Genomic DNA, 6,770 nt, shown 5'->3' on the forward strand with positions numbered 1-6,770 from the left:
GGAGACTTTAACAACCCACTGTTAATATTAGACAGATCAATGAGACAGAAAAGTAACAAGGATATTCAGGATTTGAACTCAGTTCTGAATCAAGTGGACCAAATAGACATCTGCAGAACTCTCCACCCCAAATCAATAGAATATACATTCTTCTCAGTGCCACATGGCACTTATTCTAAAATTGAGCACATAATTGGAAGTAAAACACTTCTCAGCAAATGCGAAAGAACTGAAATAATAATCAGCAATCTCTCAGACCACAGTTCATTCAAATTAGAACCCAGGACTAAGAAACTCACTCAAAACCACACAACTATATGGAAACTGAACAACCTGATTCTGAATGACTCATGGGTAAATAATGAAATTAAGGCAGAAATCAAGAAGTTCTTTGAAATCAATGAGAACAAAGAGACAGTGTCCTAGAATCTCTGGGACACAGCTAAAACAGTGTCCAGAGGGAAATTTATAGCACTAAATGCTCACATCAGAAAGCTAGAAAGATCCCAAATCAACAGCCTAACATCACAATTAAAAGGGCTAGAGAAGCAATAGCAAACAAATTAAAAAAACTAGCAGAAGACAAGAAATAACTAAGATCAGGGCAGAAATGAAGAAGATAGAGACATGAAAACCCTTGAAAAAATCAGTGAATCCAGGAGCTAGCTTTTTGAAAAAATTAACAACATAGATAGACTGCTAGCTAGACAAATAAAGAAGAAAAGAGAAGAATCAAATAGATACAATAAAAATGATTAAAGGGTATTACCACTGACCTCACAGAAATATAGACTACCATCAGAGAGTACTATAAACACCTCTATGCAAATAAACTAGAAAATTTAAAAGAAATAGATAAATTTCTGGACACACACCCTCTCACAATTGAACCAAGAAGTTAAATCCTAGAATAGACCAACAACAAGTTCTTAAATTGAGGTGGTAATAGCCTACCAACTAAAGAAAGTTCAGGATCAGACAGATTCACAGACAAATCCTGCTAGAGGTAGAAAGAGGAGCTGGTACCATTATTTCTGAAAGTATTCCAAACAACTGAAAAGAAGGGACTCCTCTCTAACTTATTTTATGAGACCAACCTCATCCTGATACCAAAACCTGGCAGAGACACAACAAAAAAAATAAAACTTCAAGCTAATATTCATGATGAACATCAATGTAAAAATATTCAACAAAATACTGGCAAACTGAATCTAGCAGCACATCAAAAATCTTATCCACTATGATCAAGTTGGCTTCATCCTTGGGATGCAAGGTTGGTTCAACATATGCAAATCAATAAATGTCATCCATCACATAAACAGAACCAATGATTAAAACCACATGATTATCTCAATAGATGGAGAAAAGGTCTTTGATAAAATTCAACATCCCTTCATGTTAGAAAGTCTTGATAAGCGAGATGTTGATAGAACATACCTCAAAATAATAAGAGCTGTTTATGACAAATCCATAGCCAATATCATTCTGAATGGGCAAAAGCTGGAAGCATTCCCCTTGAAAACTGGCACAAGACAAGAATGCCTCTTTTATTTGTATTAATCATAGTATTAGAAGTTCTGGGTGGGGCAGTCAGGCAAGAGAAAGAAATAAAAAGTATTTAAATAGAAAGAGAGGAAGTCAAATTGTCTGTTTGAAGGTGACATGATTCTACACTTAGAAAACCCTATCATCTCAGCTCCCAAACTCCTTAAACTGATAAGCAACTTCAGGAAAGTCTCAGGATACTAAATCAGTGTGCAAAAATCACAAACATTCCTAGAGACCAACAAAAGACAAGCAGAGAGCCAAATCATGAATGAACTCCCATTCACAGTTGCTACAAAGAGAACAAAACACCAAGGAATACAGCTAACAAGGGAAGTGAAAGACCTCTTCAGGGAGAACTACAAACCATTGTTAGGGAAATACATTCCATCCTCATAGATAGAAGGTATCAATATTGTGAAATGGCCATACTGCCCAAAGAAATTTGTAGATGTAATGCTATTCCCAGCAAACTACCATTGACATTCTTCACAAAATGAGAAAAAATTACTTTAAATTTCATATAGAACCAAAAAAAGAGTCTGTATAGCCAAGATAATCCTAAGCAAAAAGAACAAAGCTGGAGGCATTGTGCTATATGGCATAATACTACAAGGACACAGTAACCAAAACAGCATGGTACTGGTACCAAAACAGAGATATAGACCAATGGAACAGAACAGAGACCTCAGAAATAACATCACACATCTACCACCATCTGGTCTTAGACAAACCTGACAAAAATAAGCAACAAAGAAAGGATTTCTTATTTAATAAATGGTTCTGGGAAAACTGGCTAGCCGTAGGCAGAAAACTGAAACTGGACCTCTTTCTTATACCTTATACAAAAATTAACTCAAGATGGATTAAAGAATTAAATGTAAAATCCAAAAGCATAAAAACCTTAGAAGAAAACCTATGCAATACCATTCAGGACATAGGCATGGGCACAGACTTCATGATGAAAACACCAAAAGCAATTGCAACAGAAGCCAAAATTGGCAAATAGGATCTAATTAAACTAAAGAGCTTCTACACAGCAAAAGAAGCTATCATCAGAGTGAACAGGCAACCTACAGAATGGAAGAAAATTTTTGTAATCTACCCATCTGACAAAGGTCTAATAACCAGAATCTACAAGGAACTTAAACAAATTTACAAAAAACAAACAACCCCATCAAAAAGTGGGCAAAGGATATGAACAGATACTTCTCAAAAGAAGACATTTATGCAGCCAACAAATATATGAAAAAAAGTTCAACGTCACTGATCATTAGATAAATGCAAATCAAAACCACAATGAAATAACATCTCACACCGGTCAGAATGGTGATTATTAAAAGGCTGGGAATCAATAGATGCTGGAGAGGCTGTGCTGAAATAGGAATGCTTTTAAACTGTTGGTGGGAATGTAAATTAGTTCAACCATTGCGGAAAACAATGTGGTGATTCCTCAAGGATCTAAAACCAGAAATACCATTTGACCCAGCAATCCCATTTCTGGGTATATACCCAGAGGAATACAAATCATTCTACTATAAAGATATATGCACACATATGTTTATTGTAGCACTATTTATAATGGCAAAGACATGAAACCAACCCAAATGCCCATCAGCGATAGACTGGATAAAGAAAATATGGTACATGTACACAATGGAATACTACGCAGCCATAAAGAGTAATGAGATCATGTCCTTTGCAGGGACATGGATGAAGGTGGAAGCCATCATCTTCAGCAAACATAGGAACAGAAAACTAAGCACTGCATGTTCTCATTCATAAGAGCAACTTGAACAATGAGAACACATGGACACAGGGAGGGGAACAGTACACACTGGGGCCAGTCAGGGGTTGGGGGAAGAAGGAAGGGAGAGCATTAAAATAAATAGCTAATGTATGCAGGGCTTAAAATTAGATGATGGATTGATAGGTGCAGCAAACCACCATAGCACGCATATACCTATGTAATAAACCTACACATTCTGCACTTGTATTTCAGAGCTTACAGTAAAAAAAAAAAAGCTTTACCAACCACATACTGGCAATGTCATAAGTGACCTTTAAAAAATGGAAATGGCCTCCTCCAGTCTAGGATTTAGAAAGGTCAATGGGCTATTTAAAATTTAAAAATGTATTTTTTTTACAACTTGTCTATGGAGGCAAATTTTTTTTACTATGCTATGTAGACTTCCATTGGATTCTTTGAGGCACAACAGAATAGTATTTTTTTAGTGATAGTAGATCATATAGAATCAAAATAATTGGGAAAAACTTTAACAATGATAAACTGTTATATAGTACATTTAATTGATGTCATTTATTCATCATTATAACCCATGAGACAACCACTTTTATACTTTCATTGCAGAAAAGTAAATAGAGACTTAGGGCGGGTAAATGATGAAAGGGAGTTATTCAAAATATTAAGTAGAGCTGAAACTGGAACCCAGAGCTGACAACAAAGCTACATTTCCCCTCTTCTATACTATATTATGATCCAATGAATTGACTATAACTATTTCCCATGTATTTATTATAGAAAATCCCTTTAAAAGTTTGAAATGTAAGCACATGCTGTAATATATCTATTTTTTTCTTTTAGAAGGCAAACTAAAAATATCACTAAAAGAGGGTACAATGTTATATCTTGAAAGCACCAATTTATAACTTTGAAAACTGAATATATGTGAAAGAGAGAATAAAATGGGAATGGTATGTTTACTTCATTGAACTGTCTAATTCCATGTGGAGGAACAAGTTTATTGTTAAGTCTTTGAGGCAATATATATTTCAAAACAATTTATGATGTTACATATCAGAGTTGCAAAGTTCAAATAAAAATAAAGGCAGAACTGAAGAAAACAGAAGATGAAACAGAAAACAATGATCTGGAGGCTATGGTAAAGATATTACTGAAGGGGCAGCATATATCCACAAAGTGGCTTTTATATTGAAATATGCCTGGAAGTTGACTACCACGAAGATGATAAAATTGTCAGTGAGTTAACTCCTAGTGATTCTACCACTGGCCATAAATTTGTCTTGGAAATGATGCAGTGAAAGTGCTCTTGGATATTTATTTTAACAGAGGAATTTTAGATAGAGAAAATCCAGGAAGGAGGAAATCGGCAGCTGCAAACTTTAAGGAAGACATAGAGCAAAAAAAAAAAACAAAAAAAACACAAAAGGGCTTTTTAAGAAACTTGCATTGTGAAGTGTGAAGGTGTGTGTGCATGTGTCCGTGTGTGTGTTAATGATGGTGTTGGTGGTGATGATGGGACTCTATCGGACCACACTGCCGCGTGCTTCTAGGCCAAACTCGTAGGGATGAACTTGCTGAGCTTCAGAACACTCTTCTGGCTGCTAGCTCCCAGACTCCCTTTTCCTGTTCCTCTCCAAATCTTAACAGCGATTGTTACATTTTGTTGTATAGTATAGTTTTTACAAAGTCAAGTTCTCCTTTACATACTCACATCAAGTATTTGACAAAAACTGTTCAACTTGAGCACATTTTTCTTATTAAAAATAATAAGTATTCAGATTATTTTTGCATGAATATGAGATGTTTCATGCTGAAAAGAGATTATTCCTCCTCTATAAGCATTATTATTTATAATAAGGTGCTGGCTGAAGGACAAAGCAGACATTTTGTAAGAAAGAAGCTGTTCTATTTCTGTATTTTTTAAAAATAATGTTTAGTATTTCTGATTAAAATATTTAAAAAGTATAAAGAATAAAATGAAATACTACCTATGATTCCAGCCTCCAGAGATAACTACTACTAATATTTTGGTGTACTTCATTGTCTGGGCGAGAGCATGTGTGTATATTAACCCGGCCTATACTATACATATACTTTTGTATCCCACTTCCTTAGTTCAAAAATATATGCATTTTCAGGAATTCAATGCTATTTGAAAACATTTTTAATTTATTTTATATTTATTGCTTAAATATACCTCTACCTAGAGATATGCATTTATCTATTGTTTGTTTCATACCATAAATAAAGCTATGATAAAAGACTTTGGATATAAACCTTAGCAAATCTGTGGCTATTTTGGTCTGTTTTTTGAATCTCTTAAAAACAGTTCCAGTGCCGTGTTTTCTTTTTTTTTAATCTATTTTTTCTTTTCTTTCATTTAAAAACTATGGAATGCTTCACAAATTTGTGTAACAACCTTGTGCAGGGGAAATGCAAATTTCTCTGTATCATTCCAGTTTTAGTGTATATGCTGCCAAAGCAAGTGCAAGTGCCTTATTATCTTCAATTTGTTCTGTAGAATACAAATTCATTGGTCAAGAGATGTTTCATTATTTAAAAGATTAAATTGTGAAATATGTTTGTGAAATGTTAAATTCAACGAAGACGCAGATTTTTTTCTACAGGACTTCTCAGAGCCTTCAACATGCAAATGTGTGCTGAAAGTTATTAAATGAGAGATCAGGTATGCAGGACACCATTTTTCCAAAGATCACAGTGATTGTTCTATGGAATTTTGGTTTGGAAAGTATTAAACATGATTCTGTCTTTTGACTCAGAAGATTTGTATCAGTTATATTAGTTGGGCGTAACACAGGCTATGCTGCAATAACAAAAGCACTGTAAAATCTCTATGGTTTAATACAACAAAGATTTATCCCTTGCTCATATCATAGTATGTAATAGGTCACACTACTATCAGTTTCTCTTCCCAAATAGTGTTCCAGGGATCCAGGCTGCTTCCAAATTCTAACTCCACCAGCTCTATTTTTTTTTTTCTTTCAACCACCTACACGAGGTTGAATGTGAAGAGAGCACAACTGTTCTTCCTTCTTCCAACGTTTAATTGGTAATAATTAGTCATATGTCTAGACCACTTAGATTCATTGGATTGAGAAAGATTAAGGAGCACATAAATGTTTGATGACTAGTAACAGTCTCTGCCATATCTTATTTTTGAAGTAAGTAATAGATGTTGGATTTTGTTAAATGCCTACTTGGAAATTGCTTGGATAATAACATTTTAAAACTTATTAATTTTATGATCTTGCTTACTAAATATCCTAATATCAAACTCTTCATAGTCATAAAATAAATCCTTTGCTAAGATGAGAAAGAATGACCTTAATGTTCTTTTGAATTAGATTTGATGGTATTTTAACCTAGATTTTATATCTATATTCATGAATACGATGGGTTTATAATTTTCCTATTCATTGCTTTTTGTTAGAGATTGTTA

General features: G+C 34.1%; 1 non-coding gene across 1 annotated transcript; it reads right to left on the reverse strand.

Annotated features, from left to right (window-relative positions):
- Positions 1-5,693: 5,693 nt before the first annotated feature.
- On the reverse strand, positions 5,694-5,795 carry LOC119470312. Its single transcript, XR_005199198.1, has one exon. It is a non-coding gene; the product is annotated as a U6 spliceosomal RNA (small nuclear RNA).
- Positions 5,796-6,770: the final 975 nt, after the last annotated feature.

The sequence above is a fragment of the Cebus imitator genome, unplaced genomic scaffold, assembly GCF_001604975.1.
Source record: "Cebus imitator isolate Cc_AM_T3 unplaced genomic scaffold, Cebus_imitator-1.0 Scaffold27, whole genome shotgun sequence".
Lineage (NCBI taxonomy): Eukaryota > Metazoa > Chordata > Mammalia > Primates > Cebidae > Cebus > Cebus imitator.